At 42.5% G+C, this 26,239-nt stretch overlaps 1 long non-coding RNA gene across 1 annotated transcript in view; it reads left to right on the top strand.

Annotated features, from left to right (window-relative positions):
• The first annotated feature begins 426 nt into the window (after nucleotides 1–426).
• The window catches only part of LOC147361580 (uncharacterized), a 292,159-nt gene continuing 266,346 nt past the window's right edge, over nucleotides 427–26,239 (top strand). The window contains exon 1 of the long non-coding RNA XR_015138120.1: nucleotides 427–844. This is a non-coding gene — a long non-coding RNA (uncharacterized LOC147361580). The remainder of the gene's footprint in view (nucleotides 845–26,239) is intronic.

A 26,239-nucleotide genomic window follows, 5' to 3' on the forward strand; every position in this document is an offset into this window, starting at 1 on the left:
TGGATTGCAAGGAGATCAAACCAGTCAATCCTAAAGGAAATCAACCTGAATATTCATTGGAAGGACTGATGCTGAAGCGGAAGGTCCAACGCTTTGACCATCTGATGTTGAAGAGCCGACTCATTGGAAAAGACCCTGATGCTGGGAGAGACTGAGGGCAGGAGAAGGGGGCAGCTGAGGATGAGATGGTTAGAGGCATCACCGACTCAATGGACATGAATTTGAGCAAACTCTGGGAGGCAGTGAAAGGAGCCTGGGAACCTTGAGTGCTGTAGTTCATGGGGTCTCAAAAAGTCAGACACAACGTACTGGCTGAACAACAACAACAAATAAAGTTTAATCATTTTTTCCTTTTCCGTTATGCTGAGCCTAGTTTCACTGCCTCACAGGGTGCCGCGAGTAGAGGTCTCACGCCCAGGCCCTTCTGACCTGCGTTCCTGGTGCCAAACAGCTGCACGGCGGCCTCAGCTTCGGGCTCCTGTACAGACACTGTGCACTTAACTCCATCCAAGATGGCGGAGGCGGTGCAGAGAGGCTGCGCCGCCTCCTGACAGGAGCTTGAGCGGTACAGCTGCGCCTGCGCGCCTCTGCAAAACTACCCCTCCCCTGCGGGCGGTAGAGGTCGCCATAAACTAAGCAACTGCCAGTGGTGGGTGGCGAGAACACCTTCTCTGGAGCGGAAGCTCGACCGTCTTCACTCTTTGATCTGAGGAGAACGCTTTCCTTGCCTTTGGAACCGAACTTAGTCTCATTCCATTGGTGAGAGCAGGCACAGGGCAGAAGGCCCCTGGTTGTGGCCCAGCTCCAGAGGGTTGATGACAGAAGCTCCGTATTTGTTGCACTGGTAAGTTACTGAGGCGTGTCCTGCAGCGGTCATACGGAAAGCTCTTGGCTCGGCCGGGGCTCAAGTCAAAGGGCCACTTTGAGTTTCTCCCCCAGATGTCACATTCTGTCCCCAAGCTCAAAATGCAGTCCCTGTCGTGCGGCAGGTAAGGACACCCCACGCTCATAAAGACAAAACCATGTCCTCCAGATGGAAGCAGAAGTTTCCAGAAGAGGCCCTGGGGGACAGAAACCAAGCAGTGCCTGACGATGTCCCCCACGCCCCATGTGTTTGTCACCGCTTCGTGGTTCTGGGTACTATACACCTAATGCTTTCAGATGCTTCTCTCCCTCTGCTCTCTGGCTCAGCAACACACTGTTCTTTTCAACTTTTCCCCCTAACTAGGATCAGATCTTCTGCATTAGAGAAAAAGAATAAGGCCTTCCCCCGCAGTCCTGTGGTTAGGGCTTCTTCTTCCAATGCAGGGGGTTCAATCCCTGGTCAGGGAACCAAGATCCCCCCGTGCGTAGTGGCCAAAAAATCAGAGCATAAACAACAGAAGCAGTATTTTAACAAATTTAATAAAGACATACAAAAGAAAAACCGACAACAAAACCCTCCCAAATTAACTGATAAAATAGAGCAATATTTTCTGAACATAAAAAGTAACTGAACTTTGAAAGCACCAACTTTGAACTCTATTGTTCTACCAGTTCTGCCAGCTCTTCCCTTGCCCAAGAACAAATGTTTATTTAACATTTATTACTAGGAATGGGCCAGGGCTTCCCAGGTGGCGCTAGTGGTAAAGAACCTGCCTGCCAGGGCAGGAGACATAAAGAGATGCAGGTTCCATTCCTGGGTGTGAAAGATTCTCTGAAGGAGGGCATGGAAACCCACTCCAGTATTCTTACCTGGAGAATTCTATGGACACAGGAGCCTGGTGGGCTATGGTCCTTGGGGTCGCTGAGAGTCAGACACAACTGAAGCAACTTAGCATGCTCACAGGAATGGGCAAATTGCTTTAAATGGATTATCTCATTTGGTTTTCATACATTTTAGTGAGGCAGTTGTTAATAAGATTATCTCGTAATTTTTATTTTTTTGGTAAATGAAGTTAACTGAGGTTTGGAGATGAGAGGAACTCACTAAAGTTTAAAAGGTGCATCACTGACGAAGCTTCGATATGAGCTTGCTTATTAAGGACTTCAGACTCCCCTATGCCAGACAGCCTTGGATTTGCCCTGCAGTCAGTACAGGACCCACCCATATAGCTCTCAGAGAGGTGTTTCATGAAGTTCTCCATGGGCTTCTCTGATGGCTCAGTTGGTAAAGAATCTCCCTGCAATGCAGGAGACCCCAGTTCAATTCCTGGGTCAGGAAGATCCGGTGGAGAAGGGATAGGCCACCCACTCCAGTACTCTTGGTCTTCCCTTGTGGCTCAGCTGGTGAAGAATCTGCCTGCAATGTGAGAGACCTGGGTTCGATCCCTAGGTTGGGACGATCCCCTGGGGAAAGGAAAGGCTACCCACCCCAATATTCTGGCCTAGAGAAGCCCATGGACTGTATAGTCTGATTGAGCGACTTGCCGGGAGCCAGCGTGAGGAACTCCGCCCATGACAAAGGTCATGAGGAAGGAGGCTCGGCATACGAAAAGGCGGGATCGAGCCTCAGGAGTCCCCCTGGAAATTCTCGAGCATCTACCCCCAAAACCAGAGTCTGCCTACTTTCTGCTTTGTGCTCTCACCTACACCTCTGACTTTATGGGGGGCTGTCCCCCACTACCTTTCTCTGAAAAAAGAGTTAACTTACAGCTCCAGTTAATAATTCCTGGGTGTGACAGTGTTTCAACCTACAAACTCCTTTGAAAGTCCTCTAGCCTGCCTGAATAGGATTTTCCAGCCACATGTGATTGCACAGAGCCTCCCATCTGTGAGAGACATGAGATGTTCTAAACTGTCTAAATACAGATTCCTTTGAGCAGTTAAAAGATTGATTAGAAATTGTATTGGTGAAGGGTTTTTCACTTTTTGGGCCAATGTTTGCTGCTAAGTTTCCATATCCCTTACCTGCTGTGTCCCTGGCAGTGTATTGATTAGTATAATTGGTGTAAGTAGTAGCTTTAATGTTTGTAACCTTGGACCCTTGAGTTCATTCTTTTTCTTGTTATAGCCCACCACACCTTTGCCCTATAGGAATGCAACTTTATCTAATGCTTTTAGAGGGTGGCGCCTGACTAATCACCTTTAGAGAAAAATAAGTTTTCTGAAGAAAGGGTCTTAAAATGTTAACAGGCCTCCAGGCCAGAAGATGATGCAAATCACCTGAACTTTTGCATATGATAAGTTTGCAGGAAGAAAGCCTGGCTTACTGCATGACTCTACCCCTTCCCCCATTATCCTCTATGCATAATTTAAGGTATAAAAACTACATTGGAAAATAAAGTGCGGGCCTCGTTCACCGAAACTTGGTCTCCCCATGTCGTTCTTTCTCTCACCTTCTGGCTGAATTATTCAGCCTCTTTTCTCCACTGAATTTCCTCACTGAGCTATCCTTATTTCATCCTCTTTTCTCCACTGAATTTCCTCACTGATCAGATCAGATCAGATCAGTCGCTCAGTCGTGTCCGACTCTTTGTAACCCCATGAATTGCAGCACGCCAGGCCTTCCGGTCCATCACCAACTCCCGGAGTTCACTCAGACTCACATCCATCGAGTCAGTGATGCTATCCAGCCATCTCATCCTCTGTCGTCCCCTTCTCCTCCTGCCCCCAATCCCTCCCAGCATCAGAGTCTTTTCCAATGAGTCAACTCTTTGCATGAGGTGGCCAAAGTACTGGAGTTTCAGCTTTAGCATCATTCCTTCCAAAGAAATCCCAGGGCTGATCTCCTTCAGAATGGACTGGTTGGATCTCCTTGCAGTCCAAGGGACTCAAAAGAGTCTTCTCCAGCACCACAGTTCAAAAGCATCAATTCTTCGGCACTCAGCTTTCTTCACAGTCCAACTCTCACATCCATACATGACCACAGGAAAAACCATAGCCTTGACTAGACGAACCTTTGTTGGCAAAGTAATATCTCTGCTTTTGAATATGCTATCTAGGTTGGTCATAACTTTCCTTCCAAGGAGTAAGCATCTTTTAATTTCATGGCTGCAGTCACCATCTGTAGTGATTTTGGAGCCCCCAAAAATAAAGTCTGACACTGTTTCCACTGTTTCCCCATCTATTTCCCATGAAGTGGTGGGACCGGATGCCATGATCTTCATTTTCTGAATATTGAGCTTTAAGCCAACTTTTGCACTCTCCATTTTCACTTTCATCAAGAGGCTTTTGAGTTCCTTTTCACTTTCTGCCATAAGGGTGGTGTCATCTGCATATCTGAGGTTATTGATATTTCTCCCGGCAATCTTGATTCCAGTTTGTGTTTCTTCTAGTCCAGCGTTTCTCATGATGTACTCTGCTTGTAAGTTAAATAAACAGAGTGACAATATACAGCCTTGATGAACTCCTTTTCCTATTTGGAACCAATCTGTTGTTCCATGTCCAATTCTAACTGTTGCTTCCTGACCTGCATACAGATTTCTCAAGAGGCAGATCAGGTAGTCTGGTATTCCCATCTCTTGAAGAATTTTCCACAGTTTATTGTGATCCGCACAGTTAAAGGCTTTCGCATAGTCAATAAAGCAGAAATAGATGGTTTTCTGGAACTCTCTTGCTTTTTCCATGATCCAGCGGATGTTGGCAATTTGATCTCTGGTTCCTCTGCCTTTTCTAAAACCAGCTTGAACATCAGGAAGTTCACGGTTCACATATTGCTGAAGCCTGGCTTGGAGAATTTTGAGCATTACTTTACTAGCATGTGAGATGAGTGCAATTGTGTGGTAGTTTGAGCATTCTTTGGCATTACCTTTCTTTGGGATTGGAATGAAAACTGACCTTTTCCAGTCCTGTGGTCACTGCTGAGTTTTCCAAATTTGCTGGCATATTGAGTGCAGCAATTTCATAGCATCATCTTTCAGGATTTGGAATAGCTGAACTGGAATTCCATCACCTCCACTAGCTTTGTTCATAGTGATGCTTTCTAAGGCCCACTTGACTTCACATTCCAGGATGTCTGGCTCTAGGTCAGTGATCACACCATCGTGATTATCTGGGTCATGAAGATCTTTTTTGTACAGTTCTTCTGTGTATTCTTGCCATCTCTTCTTTATATCTTCTGCTTCTGTTAGGTCCATACCATTTCTGTCCTTTATCGAGCTCATCTTTGCATGAAATGTTCCTCTGGTATCTCTGATTTTCTTGAAGAGATCCCTAGTCTTTCCCATTCTGTTGTTTTCCTCTATTTCTTTGCATTGATCGCTGAAGAAGGCTTTCTTGTCTCTTCTTGCTATTCTTTAGAACTCTGCATTCAGATGCTTATATCTTTCCTTTGCTCCTTTGCTTTTCACTTCTCTTCTTTTCACAGCTATTTGTAAGGCCTCCCCAGACAGCCATTTTGCTTTTTTGCATTTCTTTTCCATGGGGACGGTCTTGATCCCTGTCTCCTGTACAATGTCACAAACCTCATTCCATAGTTCAGGCACTCTATCTATCAGATCTAGGCCCTTAAATCTATTTCTCACTTCTACTGTATAGTCATAAGGGATTTGATTTAGGTCATACCTGAATGGTCTAGTGGTTTTCCCTACTTTCTTCAATTTAAGTCTGAATTTGGCAATAAGGAGTTCATGGTCTGAGCCACAGTCAGCTCCTGGTCTTGTTTTTGCTGACTGTATAGAGCTTCTCCATCTTTGGCTGCAAAAAATATAATCAATCTGATTTCGGTGTTGACCATCTGGTGATGTCCATGTGTAGAGTCTTCTCTTGTGTTGTTGGAAGAGGGTGTTTGTTATGACCAGTGAATTTTCTTGGCAAAACTCTATTAGTCTTTGCCCTGCTTCATTCTGTATTTCAAGGCCAAATTTGCCTGTTACTCCAGGTGTTTCTTGACTTCCTACTTTTGCATTCCAGTCCCCTATAATGGAAAGGACATCTTTTTTGGGTGTTAATTCTAAAAGGTCTTGTAGGTGTTCATAGAACCGTTCAACTTCAGCTTCTTCAGCATTACTGGTTGGGGCACAGACTTGGATTACTGTGATATTGAATGGTTTGCCTTGGAAACGAACAGAGATCATTCTGTTGTTTTTGAGATTGCATCCAGGTACTGCATTTCGGACTCTTTTGTTGACCATGATGGCCACTGCATTTCTTCTGAGGGATTCCTGCCCGCAGTAGTAGATATAATGGTCATCTGAGTTAAATTCACCCATTCCAGTCCATTTCAGTTCGCTGATTCCTAGAATGTTGACATTCACTCTTGCCATCTCTTGTTTGACCACTTCCAATCTGCCTTGATTCATGGACCTGACATTCCAGGTTCCTATGCAATATTGCTCTTTACAGCATCGGACCTTGCTTCTATCACCAGTCACATCCACAGCTGGGTATTCTTTTTGCTTTGGCTCCATCCCTTCATTCTTTCTGGAGTTATTTCTCCAATGATCTCCAGTAGCATATTGGGTACCTACTGACCTGGGGAGTTTCTCTTTCAGTATCCTATCATTTTGCCTTTTCATACTGTTCATGGGGTTCTCAAGGCAAGAATACTGAAGTGGTTTGCCATTCCCTTCTCCAGTGGACGACATTCTGTCAAATCTCTCCACCACGACCTGGCTGTCTTGGGTTGCCCAACAGGCATGGCTTAGTTTCATTGAGTTAGACAAGGCTGTCGTCCTAGTGTGATTAGATTGACTAGTTTTCTGTGAGTATGGTTTCAGTGTGTTTGCCCTCTGATGCCCTCTTGCAACAGCTACCATCTTACTCGGGTTTCTCTTACCTTGGGCGTGGGATATCTCTTCACAGCTGCTCCAGCAAAGCGCAGCCATTGCTCCTTACCTTGGACGAGGGGTATCTCCTCACCGCCGCCCTTCCTGACCTTCAATGTGGGATAGCTCCTTTAGGCCCTCCTGCGCCCGCGCAGCCACGGCTCCTTGGATGTGAGGTTGGTCCTCCCGGCCACTCTTTATATCTTTAATTAACATTTAAATAAGCTGTTGTTTCCTGATCGCCGAAGCCATCTCCCCTTCGAATTCCCTGGATCCACTGGGGCTGGACCCCGGCAGCGACTTTCACTTCTCTTCATTCTTCATTATCCCATCTCCCCTTAATTTGGTGTACTGTAGACATTATAACTTTCTCTTGAAATTAAGTCCCCAGAATTAAATCTAGTTTTTCAGCTGAGGTCTAGTCTGTGCCTAGGATAGTTGGTCTATTGTTTTCTTTGTGATGAACATAAATTTTTGTGTGATTAATGTATATCTTTGTTAATGAAAGACTACTCTGTGCAATTGCATGTGTGCATGCATGTGCATGCTCAGTCGTGTCTGACCCTGCAGCCTCTATGGACTGCAGCCTGCCAGGCTCCTCTGTCCATGGGATTCTTCAGGCAAGAATACTGGAGTGGGTTGCCATTTCCTCCTCCAGGGGCTCTCCCCAACCCAGAAATTGAAACTGTGTCCCCTGCTGAGCCACCTGGGGATCCCCTAGTCTGTGGATTTGTTTCTGTTAATGCAGTGCTGTCCATCTTGCTTTATATCACAGATTTGTTTTTAAAGGTAAATGAAGGATTTTATATTTATCCTTATTAAATTGTATCTTATTTGTCTCAGCCCATTGTTTTGGTAAATTAAATCTTTTCAACATTTTTTCATCTAGCATATTAGTTTTATTCTCCAACTTATTAGCATCTATGTACCTTCATCCATAAAATATCAAGGAGATCGATCCAAGAACAAACTTTAAAGGACATAAAGGTCATCTTTAGTTGCCACTGATCTTTCAGATAATGCTGGATTTCTTTTTATTCAATCACATAGGAGCACAGTTCAGTTCAGTTCAGTCACTCAGTTGTGTCTGACTCTTTGCGACCCCATGGACTGCAGCACACTAGGCCTCCCTGTTCATTGCCAACTCCCAGACTTTATTCAAACTCATGTCCATTGAGTCAGTGATGCCATCCAACCATCTCATCCTCTGTCGTCCCCTACTCCTCCCGCCTTCAATCTTGCCCAGCATCAGGGTCTTTTCAAATGAGTCAGTTCTTTGCATCAGGTGGCCAAAGTATTGGAGTTTCAGCTTCAGCATCAGTCTTTCCAATGAACATTCAGGACTGATTTCCTTTAGGATGGACTGGGTGTATCTCCTTGCTGTCCACGGGACCCTCAAGAGTCTTCTCCAACACCACAGTTCAAAAGCATCAATTCTTTGGTGCTCAGCTTTCTTTATAGTCCAACTCTCACATCCATACATGACCACTGGAAAAACCATAGCTTTGACTAGACGGACCTTTGTTGGCAAAGTAATGTCTCTGCTTTTTAATATGCTGTCTAGGGGGCTTCCCTGGTGGCTTAGACAGTAAAGTGTCTGCATGCCATGTAGGAGACCTGGGTTTGATCCCTGGGTTGGGAAGATCCCCTGGAGAAGGAAATGACAACACACTAGAGTACTCTTGCTGGGAAAATGCCCTGGATGGAGGATACTGGTATGCTACAGTCCATGGGGTCACAAAGAGTTGAACATGACTGAGCCACTTCACTTTACATCAAGTTGATCATAACTTTTCTTCCAAGGAGCAAGCGTCTTTTTAATTTAATGGCTGCAGTCACCATCTGCAGTGATTTTGGATGGAGCCCCCGAAAATAAAGTCTGTCACTGTTTCCACTGTTTCCCCATCTATTTGCCATGAAGTGATGGGATCAGATGCCATCGTCTTAGTTTTCTGAATGTTGAGTTTTAAGCCAACTTTTTCACTCTCCTCTTTCACTTTCATTAAGAGGCTCTTTAGTTCTTCTTCGCCTTCTGCCATAAGGGTGGTGTCATCTGCATATCTGAGGTGATTGATATTTCTCCCAGCAATCTTGATTCCAGCTTGTGTTTCATCCGGCCCAGCGCTTCTCATGCTGTACCCTGCACATAAGTTAGATAAGCAGGGTGACAATATATGGCCTTGACGTACTCCTTTTCCTATTTGGAACCAGTCTGTTGTTCCATGTCCCGTTCTAACTGTTGCTTCCTGACCTGCATACAGATTTCTCAAGAGTCAGGCAGATGGTCTGATATTCCCATCTCTTGAAGAATTTTCCACAGTTTGTTGTGGTCCACACAGGCAATGGCTTTGGCATAGTCAGTAAAGCAGAAGTAGATGTTTTTCTGGAACTTTCTTGCTTTTTTGATGATCCAGCAGATGTTGGCAATTTGATTTCTCGTTCCTCTGCCTTTTCTAATTCCAGCTTGAACATTTGTAAGTTCATGGTTCACATACTGTTGAAGCCTAGCTTGGAGAATTTTCAGCATTACTTTGCTAGCATGTGAGATGGGTGCAATTGTGCGGTAGTTTGAGCATTCTTTGTCATTGCCTTTCTTTGGGATTGGAATGAAAACTGACCTTTCCCAGGCCTGTGGCCACTGCTGAGTTTTCCAAATTTGCTGGCATATTCAGTGTAGCACTTTCACAGCATCATCTTTTAGGGTTTGAAATACCTTAACAAGAATTACATCACCTCCACTAGCTTTGTTCATAGTGATGCTTTCTAAGGCCCACTTGACTTCGAATTCCAGGATGTCTGGCTCTAGGTGAGTGATCACACCATCATTGTTATCTTGGTCATGAAGATTTTTTTGCTATCATTCTTCTGTGTATTCTTGCCACCTCTTCTTAATATCTTCTGCTTCTGTTAGGTCCATACCATTTCTGTCCTTTATTGTGCCCATCTTTGCATGAAATGTTCCCTTGGTATCTCTGATTTTCTTGAAGAGATCTCTAGTCTTTCCCATTCTATTGTTTTCCTCTATTTCTTTGCATTGATCATTGAGGAAGGCTTTCGAATCTCTCCTTGCTATTCTTGGAACTCTGCATTCAAATGGGTATATCTTTCCTTTTCTCCTTGCTTTTCACTTCTCTTCTATTCACAGCTATTTGTAAGCCATCCTCAGACAACCATTTTGCCTTTTTGCTTTTCTTTTTCTTGGGGATGGTCTTGATCCCTGCCTCCTGTACAGTGTCAGGAACCTCAGTCCATAGTTCTTCAGGCATTCTGTCTAACAGATCTAATCCCTTGAATCTATTTGTCACTTCCACTGTATAATTTTAAGGGATTTGATTTAGGTCATACCTGCATGGTGTAGTGGTTTTCCCTACTTTCTTCAGTTTAAGTCTGAATTTGGCAGTAAGGAGTTCATGGTCTGTGCCACAGTCAGCTCCTGGTCTTGTTTTTGCTGACTGTATAGAACTTCTCCATCTTCAGCTGCAAAGAATATAATCAATCTGATTTTGGTATTAACCATCTGGTGATGTCCATGTGTAGAGTCTTCTCTTGTGTTTATATTCTCTTGTAGCAATAATTTAAAAGTATATTTTAATGAAGATTTAAAAGACACTCAAGTATTCTGCTTTTACTGAAGATATAATGTTCTCAATTCACAAGCCTCAGGTAAACAAAAAAAGTGTAATTCTGCTTTTATTAAACAAGTTCTCTATCTTGATCCATCACTGTACCTAAGAGCAAAGTTCTTAATCTAGGTTCATCCAGGTAAAGTGAATCAGTACTGTGCCTAACGGATTGTGCATTTCTTCTAGTAGGGTGTGAAGCCAGGTCGCTGGTAATTGCAAAGATTGCAGCAAGAAGGAAATACTTTTTTTATGTGTGTGTGAGTTGTGTGTGTGTGCGCATGTGTAATGAGTAGAAATGAACAGAAAGGAGAATACAGGAAATTATTTTTTTGGAGAATGAACAAGCACACATAGTAGAAAATATATTCATTTGAGTTGTCAGTATAAACTTAAGGAGATATGAGTCTGCTTGCTTGTGTATTTGATGGAGCATTTGTTGAGCTGCTTGGGTGCAGGTGGGAAGCAGATGCATAGTGGGGCTTACATAGGGTTTTGGCTTTGCAAGGCTAGTGAAGTTAGGAAGAGAAGAGTGAGGGGGTTATGTTTCTAATTATGATCTATGGAATCTACACTAAATAAGAAGGGACACAAACCCAAGGGGAAGCTGATAGAAAGATCAAGTCGGTGCTTGGGTAGGTCTGAGAATTTCTGGAGTGGATACTCAGGGTAGGAGAGCTGGAAGGAAAAGATGTGATTGTCAAGGGGAGAACGTTTTAAAGACTCCAGAAGAGATGCTGAGATGGGAAGAAGTAAACACATCATTGGAAGCAAAGAACCCAAGGATTTGAGAGACTAAAATGTTGAAATCAGTTGTCTATGTGGATGTTGAAGTTGTTAAGAATGATGACAGGAGCAAGGAGGAGGACAGTTGGTAAAATCATCAGAGGATGAGAGAGAATAGGGAGGGGTCCAGAGATGACGACAAAGAGGAGCTGGGAGAGGTCAAGTCCGAAGGTGTGGGTGTCACATGACAAGGTGTTAATCATCTGGAGCATTGGAAATGACCACACGATCTGGACACGAACATCAGAGAGATCGAATGTTCAGCTGGCTTCCTGTGCTTTTCCTCTTCTGTTTGGCTATTGTGGCATGGTGTGGGAAGGGTTACAAGTATAGAGTTAAAAAGAGGAAAAAGAAACCGTTTTTACTTTCTGAAAAACCCTCAGTGTTAATTATGTTACAATATGCATAATGCACCCTGACTGGCAATGGCAGACATTTGAACAAAGAAATCAAGATGCTCTAGGGCTGGTAGGAAATGGTGAATTCAACAGTTTCTGACGTTTGAAGACGGAGTTTCACTTCAGGCAAATTAAACATACATGTTTTGCCTGGAGACCATTAAGAAAAAAAAAAAAATCCCAAGCTACTAAGAGAAATAGAGCTGTAATTGGACTCATTTAGCAAAAATGAAACAGATAAAATGAATGCTCTCTGTGAAATTATTGTGGGTTATTTTTTATAATGCAGCTAAACAATATCCCTAAAGCATTTCAATGTAATTTTTTCCATTTCTTAAAATGACGATAAATTCAGTTTGATTTCTGATTATGCTAGCTGGAATTTACAGCAAGCACACAAGATATGTGTAAGATAAAGCTACATTTTATAATGCAGTTTAAATAGGTTTTGCCATCAATTAACTACAAATGGGAGAAATTAAATAATATAATGTAGAATTCATTAAACCCAAAGAAAAAGGTGAAATATGTAATCCAGGAGTACTCATATATTAGTCTCTTCTGTCACCTACAAAAATACTAAAGTTTCTTTTTTATCACATATTTAAGTTCTAGCTATCTACAAAACCAACCCAAGCCCCACCTCCTTCATAAAACCTTCTAGACTTTCCCCAGGTTGCAAGATCTCCTTCTCTTCTGAAGTCCTGTAGCATTTTCATTCAACAAAGTATGATTGATCATAATTTATGTATCAAGTACTATACCAAGAATTGGGGAAATAGGAAAAGAATATAACTAATCAGAGGGGAGAAATAATAAAAAACAGCAATTAAAATGACTGGTTCTTGGGACTTCCCTGGTGGTTCAGTGGTTAAGACTCTGTGCTTCAAATGCAGGGGCAAGTGTTCAATCCCTGGTTGGTAAACTAAGATCCCACATGGCTGTGCAGAGTGGCCAAAAGATAAAAAAAAAAAAAGACTAGTTCTTACTTGTCAGGCTTTATTATAAATGCTTAACATGTATGGACTCTTTGATTTCTCACCACAACGTTATGAAGTAGTTACTATTTTTATTCCCATTTTAGAGATGAGTAAATAAAGGAACACACAGGTTACGTTAGTTGCTAAAGGACACAGAGCTAGTTGGTGGTAGACTCAGATTCAGAAGGAGTTCTCCCTGATTCTAAAGCTCTTGACTACCTGAATCACTCAACTGCTTTGTCCCTCAATATCCTCATATCAGGGAAGGAAAAAAGCATACTACTCTACATTTGCCCTACCTGTTTTATCGAGTTGTCGTATGAGGTTCAAGTAAGGTAATAGGTTTGGAAATACTACTTCCAAAATTATATCTACTGTAGAAGTGCTAAGTATTGTTATGTTGACATTTGTGAATTGTTTGACATGACTAACCCACTCATCTCTCAAAATGACACTCCGGAGCAGCTTTTAAGATCACGTCCTTTTTATGATGGGGAAACTAAGATATAGAAAGTTCCCATCTGTTCAGAAGTCCAACCCAGGGAGTCTGGCTCCAAAGGCCATGCTCTTAACCTCCAAATTTTGCTGCCTTGTTGCTAAACTTTGTACTGTGAACAGTACATGGAGCCAGGCTGGGCCAGGTGTCCATGGCAGTAGAGGTGGGCAGTTGCTGAATTAGGATGAGACCTCTGGGAGGATGCTACTCCTTTCCCTGGCTTGTATTCAACCTGAGCCTGAGGCCATACAGATAAGCTCTGTCCCCCCAACCCACCACAATGGGTGTATCAAACCATACTCCCAGCAAAATGACTGCATGGCAGAGCACTGCCACCAAGCCTATCATGCTCTTTGCAATGTTCAGATCCCGAACGAAAATCACATCCTACCTTTCCCAGGGGAAATGCTCAGGGTACCTGATTCCTGTAATTCCTGATTGCATCTGTATGAACATTTCCCAGGACCGAAACCCACTGCCTCCAGAAAGAATTCTTTCCATTTTTACTTAGCTCTGCTTTGTAAAGAGTCCTTCTTTAAATAGAACTGGGAATGGCTTAAACTGAACTATGAATTGAACATTTTTTGGACTGGCTCAAGATCTGCCCTACTTCTCAAAACAAAATTAGTTTGACTTAGTGTGTATATCTGTGGTGCAGAAAGACTTGCTCCGGCCAAAATTCTCACTGTCTTATTACCCACTGTGAGAGCGGGATTGGGGGTTTAGGTGATGTGGGCAGGAGTTACCTATTGATATGGCAGCAGGCCCCTCCCTTTACAGGACACACTACTTCTGTATGGGCTTCTCAAGTGGCTCCATGGTAACGAATCTGCCTGCCAACCAGGAGACGTGGGTTTGATCCCTAGGTTGGGAATATTCCCTGGAGATGGAAATGGCAACCCATTCCAGTATTCTTGCCTGGGAAATTCCATGGGTGAAGGAGCCTAGTGGGCTACAGTCCATGGGGCTGCAAAAATGTCAGACATAGACTTAGCGACTAAACAACAGCGACAACCACTCTTGTATGAGAAAATGAAAATCAAATTAGAAAATTTAATCATCTGAATCTAGCTTTGTTGACCCATCATCTCTCCAAATCATTTGCCAACAAGATTCCTTTTCATTTGTTTTTTGTTTGTTTGTTTTCTGGTCAATGCATCCTCTCCGACCAAGGATTGAACCCTGCCCCCTGTATTGGAAGTTCAGAGTCTTAACCACTGGACCACCAGTGAAGTCCCAAGACTCCATTTTGTTTGTTTGTTTTTTAAAGTAATGTATTTATTTTAATTGGAAGATAATTACAGTACTGTGGTGGTTTCTTTTTAAAAAGCAAATATCTGTTAGCCCACTGTAGAGCTAAAAATAAAGTAAAAGAAACCAATTTCAACTAATGGAAATCACCACTGTCTTATCAGGACTGGCATTTAAAGCCTTTCTGAGTATCGAGTGGTATTTTTCACTATGAAAAGTGAAATAATTTCTAAGCAACCAACTTCTTCATAAAGGCAGTTTGAAAATACATTTTGGGAAATGTTGGCCAGAGGATGTATAACTGAAATTATAATCAAGTGCTAATCTCACAGACATTTCTTTAGGTCCTAGTCTCAAAGAAAAATATGATTAATACTTCTTGCCAGTAGATTCAATGATTGTGGGTTTTTGTTTTTTTTTTTTAGTTTGCACAGGGTCAAAAACATTGCAGAGGGCACACCATGCAAATTCTGAATCACTGAAATGTAGCATCATTTGGAGGTTCAAGAAAAGACTATTCTGTTGATGTAAAGTATAATTTTTACATGACAATACATTTAACCACTTTCAGAATCTGTGAAAATTGAGAGATCTTGGAAATCATCTAGTTCAGCTTATTTCATAATTGCAAAACCTGAGGCCCAGAAAAAGAGATTCAGTTCATAATCATTCGGCTAATGAGCAAGAGAGAGCAAGAATACAAGACCCAATTCCATACCTCAATTTGGTGCCAACCAAAATCTGAGCATGAGGAATATACTTTATAAGTCAAACATAGGTGAGCAATTAATGCTCAGCATTTCAGCAGATATAATGGGAAGAATACTTTGACTCTACCCTCTGGATCTTTCCAAAGTTGTTATCTTGAGACTTGCACAAAATATGAGAGGCTTCTTCACATTTCACAAAGTAGCTGTAGAATAGCACAAGCAAGGGAATTCCAACAGTAATGGCAAAAGTACCATTCTTGTATGAACCAGAGTTTATCTTCTATGAAGGTATTCATAGAGGCCACTCAAAAGATTTACAAAGCCCACTAAGTCTCTGTTTCATATGAATATTAAAGAAAGGACTCTATATAAATTTCTTTGGGGAAGAGATTGAGAGAAAATTTCCATATGCTACTAGAGTTGTTACTAGTTTAACAAGAATACTAGCACATACTGTAAAAATTTATTGCCTCCAAAATTTTTCTGTACGATCTGAAATAAAGCTTTATATCACATCTTATTGGGTTTCCCTGGTGCCTCAGATGGTGAAGACTCTGCCTGCAGTGCAGGTAGACATAGGTTTGATCTCTGGGTCAAGAAGATCCCCTGGAGAAGGGAATGACAACCCACTCCAGTATTTTTGCCTGGAGAATTCCATGAACAGAGGAGTCTGGCAGGCTACAGTCTGTAGCGTCACAAAGAACCACATTTTATTACATAGCATTTTATTACACAACTTTCCTACTTTACTTTGATACAAATGAAAAGAATATAAAATTTTCTCTTATTTATTCAAAATATTGGGTTTGCCAACAAGTTCCTTAGGGCTTTTCCAGAGGGTGGAACTTTCTGGCCAGCCTAATATATTAAATTATTATTTCCTTGGATCATCATTGGCACTAAGAATTCTTTTCATACTGCTATTTGATAGGGAGTAAATAAAGAGAAACCAATTTCAACAAATGGAAATCATCACTATCTGTCAAATTGTTGGGAGTTTTTCCAAGCATCTGGTGGTGTTTTCCACTAGGAAAAGTAAAGTATCTAAACCACCAACCTGTTCATAAAGGCAGTGTAGAAGGAGTTCATATCTGAATTAATTGATCAAAATAGAGGTCTCCTCAACTTAGGTACACATAAAGGAATCAGAGTGAATTTTGTGTTTACGAGAGAGTGAAAATAATTCCAAGTAGACATTTTCAAAGGTGAAGTAATTACCTTAAGATACTTAAGAACTTTCATGTACAGATCCACGAAGTTAGGGTTACTTTGGAAGTAATTCCTCTGCATGCTGATGTAACGTTTTTACTGAAAAGTACTTTTCTTCTCAAGAAATTTAAGAATTAAATGTCCTCTTCTCACACACAGTCCTATGTGCCTTAACTCAAATGAACGTGGTTAGATATGAGCAGAGTAAGATGAGACAGGAAAGAGGCTGATGAACAATGTGCTGAGGAGGGAGGATTAATTCAGTGCCTCCTTGGAGTTTGGTTCCAATAGCTCTAGAGGCTGGGAGTCCAGGTGTGATTAAAGGAGGGAAGAGTCTGCAGGCTGAGTCTGCACATGAGCAGTTTTCTCTTCTCTGAGTATTACCGCCAACCATGCTCTTTGAAGGCATACCTTGTGGTCCCTTCATGTCCCTTCAGCAGATTTTAGATCAAGTCTTTCTTTGCTGATACAGTGGTCTCTGTGGATGGGCACACGGTGTTGTGTCCCTCTGGCCCTTTCTGTTCCTGAGGACCCCTTCCCCACGTGGCTGGTCCTGTACTCCGAGCTCCTTCATGGTACCAAAGAACCTAAGGAATTAGAAGGACCGTATCCTCCTGTCCTTTTCTTCCCAGGCACTGCTGCTGCTGCTGCTAAGTCACTTCAGTCGTGTCAGACTCTGTGCGACCCCATAGACAGCAGCCCACCAGGCTCCCCCGTCCCTAGGATTCTCCAGGCAAGAACACTGGAGTGGGTTGCCATTTCCTTCTCCAATGAAGGAAAGTGAAAAGTGAAAGTGAAGTCGCTCAGTCGTGTCCAACCCTCAGCAACCCCATGGACTGCAGCCTACCAGGCTCCTCCGTCCATGGGATTTTCCAGGCAAGGGTACTGGAGTGGGTCCCAGGCACTAATCTAGTTCAATAAAGTCCCTTTCTGCTTACTAAACAATTTACTTGATGTAATATTAACATAGGGGCTTCTCTGTTGGCTCAGTGGTCAAGAACCTGCCTGCTAATGCAGGAGACATGGGTTTGATCCCTGGTTTGGGAAAATCCCCTGGAGAAGGAAATGGCAACCCACTCCAGTATTCTTGCCTGGAAAACCCCATGGACAGAGGAGCCTGGTAAGCTACTATCCTTGGAACTACAGTCACAAAGAGTTGGCCACAGCAACTAAGCCACCACCACCACCACCACCATCAAGCCTCCTGCATTTGGAAGTAACCAACTAAGAAACAAACCCCCGTTTCCATATTTCTGCATCCCTGTTCCCGAAGACACCCCAGACTTTCCCAGGAAGTTTCGCACCACACTCTGCCAACACCCAGCTGGGGAGCAAGAGCCGGGCTTCCTTTCTTGCTGGCACTCCTCACACCTGTATGGGGCAGGGAGGGCTTGGGCTCTCCCCCTTACGTGATACTAGAGGCAGTGGGATAAATCCCACAGGAACACCACAGTCCCCCATAAGGCTGATGATGGCCACTCTCCTACCTCTCCTTGGACCTCTTAGAGGATACCTGCCTAGGGTGAGGAGGGAGGCCAAAAGTAGATGGTGGTTAGTTGCAATAGGGTCTGGGGTGAGAGACGGATGTCTAGCTTTTCTTGTGGGCTCTCTTTAGAATGTGTCTTCTTTGTCTATGGCTCTGTGGTTTAATAGTCACAGGCATGTCCCACTAAGCATCAGATCCCATTTATGTTTGGAACTAAGTTGATTGGCACTAAGGGGACAGAGAAGTAGGGCATTGATTTACTCATTCATGCCTTCTTTTATCTGAATATTTATCTAGAGTAACTATTGTCCCTGGCAGTCTTCCAGGCACTTGAGAGATGGATTTGTCAGATCCTCCAGGAGTTAGTAGTTAGATGGAAGAGTAATTACCAAATGGAGTATTATGTCACATTATGGATCATGTGGGATTCTCTCGGGGAGTGTGGGAAAGGCCACTAACCCAGGCTAGAGGTTGGGGAGGGTCAAAGGATGCACAGGAATACCAGGTAAAGGGGAGTGGGGACAGGTATTGTAGCAGTAAGAGCATGAGCCAGCACCCAGAGGTCCCATAGGACACAGACTGGCCCAGTGTGGAGTGTGAACAGCAGTGGCTGGTTCTACCTGGCAGGTAAACGGGGTGAAGCCTGGGGTCTTGCATGTCTCTTAAAGAATCTGAACTTTCTGTGGAGGGCAAAGAGGAAGCCATAAAGGATTTGAGGCCAGGAATAGCACAATCGCATTTGTGTTTTAGAAAGTGGACTAGCAGGTCTATGGGTGATAAATTCTGCAGCGTCCAGGCTACAGGCAGGCAAGTCAGTTGCAGTGACTCTGAAAACAAAGGAGACTGTCCTGAACTAAAGATTTCCACATCAGTGAGGCCTGAGATCTCTTCATCACGTGACAAACTGGTCTGGAGATACACTGAGACTGGAACCTGAGAATGAAGCTATGTTTGTGTGTATGTGCTCAGTCTTGTCCCACTCTTTGCAACCCCATGGACTGTAGCCAACCGGGCTCTTCTGTCGATGGAATTCTCTAGGCAAGAATACTGGAGTGGGTTGCCATTTCCTCCTCAAGGGGTCTTCTCAACCCAGGGGTCTCACCCACATCTCTAGTATCTCCTGTATTGGCGGGCAGGTTCTTTACTACTAGGTGCACAAATCACAAATCCACACAACTCAGAAATGACACTTGCATAAACTCACGCATCTGTTTATTTGGTATTTTCTCTATGTGGATCTCAGAAATCTCAGAGACACCCGACTGAGATGTTTCATATCAGGTAAATGGAAACGTGATTTCAAAGCTGTGGTTTTAGGTTTATAAAAGCAACCTAGGTCAGTGCCGTGAGACACACAGTGGAGGTCAGGCTTGGGAATTTTAGCCTCACTGCTGAGCCACAAGATTAGCTATTAATCCTGTTCCACCCACTCCTCCAATCAAGGGAGAAGGCTGCTCTCTGAAATGATAGGCTTCTGAAGCCGACTGTATGTACATTTACTGGAATTTGCCTGGGTTCTGGATCCTGTCCCTCAAGGCCACTAGGTGACACTGTGGAACATAGTCGTTGCATTCTGCTATTTTCTCAGGCTGGAAAATGAGTGCAAACGCTGAAGCTGAAGCGCCAATACCGTGGTCACCTGATGGGAAGAGCTGACTCATTGGAAAAGACCCTGATGCTGGGGGAAATGGAGGGCAGGAGGAGAAAGGGGTGACAGAGGACGAGATGGTTAGATAGCGTCACTGACTCAATGGATATGAATTTGAACAAACTCTGGGAGATAGTGGAGGACAGAGGAGCCTGGTGGGCTGCAGTCCATCTTGTCAGAAAGAGTCAGCAACAACCCCCCCTTCCCCAGAGTTTTAGAAAAGCCACTTGCTTGTCAACCACTCTCCCAATTCAGTTATTTCCTGCTAGGTAGGTTAGCTGTGCTCAAAAACAGAAAAGTCATTAGAAATGTTTGCTATGTAAAAGATGTATTTCTGTGTCATACTCTTAGAATACAGCAGCCATCTCCAAATTATCTGGTTCGGTAAAAATGGATGCTTGTGTAGGAAGTTTCGTCGACTGGAGTGATTCCTGCAGTAATAATCTTCACCCCCTCTGGCACCAATAAAAGAACTGTTTTTGCTGTTTACACTGGCTCCTGGCTTTGCTCATGGATTTGCTGCCCTGGGGTTTGTTTTTTCCTGAAACTTCTGATAGCAAGGTATTGGTGTTTTCTCCCACCACAGTATCAGTGCCCCGTGTACTTAATAGTTTTCCCCTCTTTGTCATTTTTCCGACTTCTTGTCCTGCTCTCTTGAGTAGCTCTGTATCTACCTACTTCTTTATCTATTCATTTATGCATACTCTAAAGATTTGTGGTTGCATGGTTATTCTCATGGAAAAGACATTGTGTAGCTGGAAACAAACATTTCTGTGTCTTCTCCCCTAAGGGACACACAACTGATTACAACTTTTTACAGTTTTTCTAATTGTCGCATCTTTCTGGACTTGATGAAGCAAACATACACTTCTCTTTTCTGTTGTTGTTTTTGCTTGTGTGTATGTGTTTTGTTGTTGTTGTTGATTGTTTTAGTTTGCCTCAATGACTTCAGCAGATTGAATTTCTTTTTCTCATCATTGAAACTCAAATTTTACTTATACTGTAAATGTACATCCTTGCCTTGATTTAGCATCAAATCAACTTGGCACTTCTAGGCTATTTCCCCTCCAGTTTCTCCTTTAGAAAAGATTGTATTCATTGCTTTGCCAAATTGAACAATTATAGGTTTCTGATTAAAGATCAGTAGAACAACGAAAAAATGAATCCCTTATCCAGCTCCAGCTGAGCTGTGAAGAATGAATACTATTTTGGTCACTTGAAGATTGATGCCTGACTCCAGTGGCCCTGGAGGCTACCACATGGGCCACATGTGGGTCTGTCGGCAGCTGTCTGTGGCCCATGGAGTTGGCAAGGAACCATCAGTGGCCAGACCCAAAGAGTATCTTTCTTCAAGTCAGTAACAATTACAGCAGCCTCTGTCAGAGCTGACCCCACCCCTCACTCCCCACCGAGGGAATCTATGGGAAGATTGGTTCACTTCCCATTAGCTCTCTGGGTTTCTCTTTTCCCTCAAGGCTCTAGCCTTCATGACAACTCCATGCTTTGAACACCAACTTTTCTGTTTTGCTTAAGAGATGTGAAAACTTCATGACAAAATGTTCAAAACGGATCTCTGGAGATTGTCAAAATGTAAGCAAGTTTTGCAGAAGGAAATGGCAACCCACTCCAGTGTTCTTGCCTGGAGAATCCCAGGGACGGGGAAGCCTGGTGGGCTGCCATCTCTGGGGTCACACAGAGTCGGACACGACTGAAGAGACTTAGCAGCAGCAGCAGCAAGCAAGTTTTAGAAAGTTCTTCTAGTAGTGGTTTGGAAGATGGCTTTTGGAATAGCAGATCTCTGAAAGCTCTGAAAGGACTCAAAGCATAAAGTGTTGCATCATTAGATCATGTCCTATTTTTTATCATTTATTATTTTATTTTTAGCAAAGCTGCACAAGGATATGTTATTACACATGGTTTGTAATGAAAATAGCTTCTATTGCTTTATTCTTTTTTAAAAAAGTGATTTATTTTATTGAAATATAGTTGATTTATGATGTTTCAGGTGTACAGATAGTGATCAATTTTATATATATATCAAGAAAATTAGAGATACCAAGGGAACATTTCATGCAAAGATGGGCTCGATAAAGGACAGAAATGGTATGAACCTAACAGAAGCAGAAAATGTTAAGAAGAGGTGGCAAGAATACACAGAAGAACTGTACAAAAAAGATCTTCACGACCCAGATAATCACGATGGTGTGATCACCGACCTAGAGCCAGACATCCTGGAATGTGAAGTGAAGTGGGCCTTAGAAAGCATCACTACGAACAAAGCTAGTGGAGGTGATGGAATTCCAGTTGAGCTATTTCAAATCCTGAAAGATGATGCTGTGAAAGTGCTGCAGTCAATATGCCAGCAAGTGTGGAAAACTCAGCAGTGGCCACAGGACTGGAAAAGGTCAGTTTTCATTCCAATCACATAGAAAGGCAATGCCAAAGAATGCTCAGGCTACCACACAATTGCACTCATCTCACATGCTAGTAAAGTAATGCTCAAAATTGTCCAAGCCAGGCTTCAGCAATACGTGAACTGCAAACTTCCAGATGTTCAAGCTGGTTTTACAAAAGGCAGAGGAATGAGAGATCAAATTGCCAACATCCGCTGGATCATGGAAAAAGCAAGAGTTCCACAGAAACATCTATTTCTGCTTTACTGACTATGCCAAAGCCTTTGACTGTGTGGATCACAATAAACTGTGGAAAATTCTTAAAGAGATGGGAATACCAGACCACCTGACCTGCCTCTTGAGAAACCTATATGCAGGTCAAGAAGCAACAGTTAGAACTGAACATGGAACAACAGACTCGTTCCAAATAGGAAAAGGAGTACGTCAAGGCTGTATATTGTCACCCTGCTTATTTAACTTCTATGTAGAGTACATCATGAGAAACGCTGGGCTGGAAGAAGCACAAGCTGGAACCAAGATTGCTGGGAGAAATCTCAATAACCTCAGATATGCAGATGACACCACCCTTATGGCAGAAAGTGAAGAGGAACTCAAAAGCCTCTTGATGAAAGTGAAAGAGGAGAATGAAAAAGTTGGCTTAAAGCTCAACATTCAGAAAACTAAGATCATGTCATCTGGTCCCATCACTTCATGGGAAATAGATGGGGAAACAGTGGAAACAGTGTCAGACTTTATTTTTCTGGGCTCCAAAATCACTGCAGATGGTGACTGCAGCCATGAAATTAAAAGACACTTACTCCTTGGAAGAAAAGTTATGACCAACCTAGATAGCGTATTCAAAAGCAGAGACATTACTTTGCCAACAAAGATTCGTCTAGTCAAGGCTATGGTTTTTCCTGTGGTCATGTATGGATGTGAGAGTTGGACTGTTGAAGAAGGCTGAGCACAGAAGAATTGATGCTTTTGAAGTGTGGTGTTGGAGAAGACTCTTGAGAGTCCCTTGGACTGCAAGGAGATCCAACCAGTCCATTCTGAAGGAGATCAGCCCTGGGATTTCTTTGGAAGGAATGATGCTAAAGCTGAAACTCCAGTACTTTGGCCACCTCATGTGAAGAGTTGACTCATGCTGGGAGGGATTGGGGGCAGGAGGAGAGGGGGACAATAGAGGATGAGATGGCTGGATGGCATCACCGACTCGATGGACATGAGTTTGAGTGAACTCTGGGAGATGGTGATGGACAGGCAGGCCTGGTGTGCTGCGATTCATGGGGTCACAAAGAGTCGTACATGACTGAGCAACTGAATTGAACTGAACTGAACTGATACATCCTATATATATGTGTGTGTGTGTGGGTGTGTTCTTTTTCATATTCTTTTCCATTATAATTTATTGCATGGCATTTAATATAGTTCCTTGAACTATATAGGAAGTCTTTGTTGTTTACCTATTATATATATAGTATGCATCTGCCAATCCCAAACTCCTAATTTATCCCTCCCACCCCTTCCCTTTGGTAACCATAAATTTGTTCTCTATGTCTGTGAGTCTATTTCTGCTTTGTAAATACGTTCTGTTGTATCATTTAAAAATGCTGATGTCATTCTTGATGCTTTTCTCTCTCCCACACGCCACAACCAAATGATTAGGAGATCCTGTTGATACTACCTTCAATATAGATTTAGAGACTCACCACTTCTCAGTACTTCCATGACCACTTTACTACCATTGTGGTCTAAGCCACCCATCATTTCTCCTCAGTTACTGTGGTAACTCCTCATGGGTCTCTGTGCTTCTTCCCTTACTACTAGCACCCTTGCCCCCCACCCTTACCACCCATAGCCTGTTCTCAACCCAGTTGTAAGAGTGATGCTTTAAAATTAGAAATCAGAGTATGTCGGTCCCTACTTGAAATCTTGCAGTAGCTCCTACCTCACTTGGAATGAAAACCTGAATTCTTACAGTGGCTCACAAGCTCCACACAATCAGAACATTTCTGACTTCATCTCTTAGCTCTTTCCCCTTGCTCCCTGCCTTCCAGCCATACGCTCTCCCTATTGTTCCTCAAACCCTCCAGGAATAACCCACCTCAGGGTCTTTTCTCCAGCCGACCCCTCCTGGCAGGCTCCTCCTTCAGAAAGCTACATGGTCAACTCCTTCACCTGCTTTCTGTTTTTGCCCAAACGTCTCCCCCTCAGCTAGCCTGACCACTTTATGTAAAATGATGTCACGTCCTCTTCATACTTGACCCCTTTTATTTTTCCTTTAGCACATTTTCCCTTTCCTGTGTCACCTTCTAAAATACTATAACATATTTTATGTCTTTGTTGTCTGTCTTCCTCTACTTTCTAGCTATAATTGTTTTGTTCACTGATGTATAACAGTTGAGTAATTGGTCAACAGAGATATGGGGCTTCCCTGGTGACTCAGTTGGTAAAGATCCACCTGCAATGCAGGAGACCTGGATTTGATCCCTGGGTTGGGAAGGTCCCCTGAAGAAGAGAGGGCTGCCCACTCCAGTGTTCTTTCCTGGAGAATCCCATGGACAGATTAGCCTAGTGGGCTACAGTCTGCAGCATGGTAATAGAGATATGCTGCAGAATTAGTAAATTCATAGGATATATTCTCTTTGAAGGAGTCAAGATAAGATTTAATGAGTATCTGCAGCGTAGCCAAAGATTTATGCACATTATCTCATTTAATCTTATCTGTACCACATGAATATTTGGCAAACATTCAAGGCAAATGTTCTAAAGCTTCTTAATTAATTAATTGTGGAAGGTGGAATTTTAATATTGGTAACTGAACCCTCACATTTTCCCCACTGTATCATGTTCACTCCACCTCTTAAACCATTCAAGCCCAGGTCCTCCCTGTTAATCACCACTGTATCTGTAAGTGCCCAATCCAAGATGGTAGCCACTAGACATGTGTGGTTATTGAGCTCTTGGAATGTGGCTAGTCCAAATCAAGATGTGCTGTAAGTGTAAAATGGGCAAGATTTCAGACAGTATGAACAAGAATTAAAATATCCTGATGAGAATTTTAAAGTATTTATTATATATTAAAATGATAATATAGAGATATTGAGTTAAAGTATGTTGTCAAAATTAATTTTACCTCTTTTTAATGTGACCTCTAGAAATTTTTAAACTATGTTTCAATATAAACATAGTTTATATTACTTAGATTTGATAGTGCTGATCAAGGTCATTGGTCCCTGGTTCTATAATCATAAGAATTCATATTTTCATCTTTCTTTGGTTAAAGGCAACAAAGTCTCCATAAGAAAGATAAGATTTATATATATCTCAAATTAGTCAACCCTAAATCTAAACAGGACAGGATAGAAGATTTGAAAGGTTTTAAAAGGTCAGCCTACTCCAAAACATCTCCCCAGACAATCTTCATGGATTTCCTATCATTAGCCTCATTCCTCTGGAATAAAATTTCCAAGAGCTGTCATGAAAATATCATTACGGCCAAAGAGCATAGATATGTTTGTTAAATTACCTCCAAAAGGGCTTTTAGGTGTATGGCTTGATCTGGGAAGAAATGAAAATATTGTAGCCTCAGGCACTGCCAGGGAATATAAAACAGATACCTGGAAAATTTCAATAATATAACAAACAAAATAGACCACTTGTTGGTGTCATTTTAGAAGAAGAGGCAGCCATGACATGGAACTATGTTTATGATCATCTCTGTGTTGGGAATTAGTGACTATTACCTCTGAGTCACTTACATAATCTGAAAGTCCATATTGCTTGATGCTGTATAGATAGAGCTATAGGTGATATATGCCCCCAATACTTCGATTCCTGAGTTTGTTTAAATTGGATGTTTTAAAGGTTGTTCAAATATTTTGATTTTTATCAGGAAGATTTGGAATGGCAAATTTGTATATCGTTAACGTGTGCTTTTCATGTGACTGCAATCTATTGTCGTTCTCTAAATGAGCATCAAATATATGCAAATGGGAGGCAGGGGGGGAAATGCAGACATATAAAGCAGTACCTTGTATGTGAAATCTGGTTTATAATTGTAATTGAAGTGTAATTTTGCTATTGGGAAGTCAGAGAACAAAGACAGTTCTTTATTGATTAGTTAGAAAAAGACAAAATACCCAAGCTTATCATTTAATAAGATTAAATGTTTATCATTTAATAAGAGAATCCAGAAGTTTCTTAAGGAGTTGAGTTAAAGAATCACAAAGTAAAATCCAGTCAATATTCAAGCCTCCAGAAACACTGTGAAGCATATGGTATGATTCCATGTATATGTAATATTTGAAAGTGAAGTCACTCAGTCATGTCCGACTCTCTGTGACCCTGTGGACTGTAGCCCACCAGGCTCCTCAGTCCATGGGATTCTCCAGGCAAGAATACTGGAGTGGGTTGCCATTCCTTCTCCAGGGGATCTTCCCAACCCAGGGATCAAACCCGGGTCTCCTACATTGAAGGCAGACGCTTTAACCTCTGAGCTACCAGGGAAGAGATAAATTCATAGAGACAGAAGATACTTGGAGATTACTGGGGGCTGGAAGAGAGGGAAATG

Source organism: Bos grunniens, chromosome 12 (genome assembly GCF_055505025.1).
Source record: "Bos grunniens cultivar Pamir isolate PY7600 chromosome 12, Bosgru_T2T1.0, whole genome shotgun sequence".
NCBI classification, from domain to species: domain Eukaryota; kingdom Metazoa; phylum Chordata; class Mammalia; order Artiodactyla; family Bovidae; genus Bos; species Bos grunniens.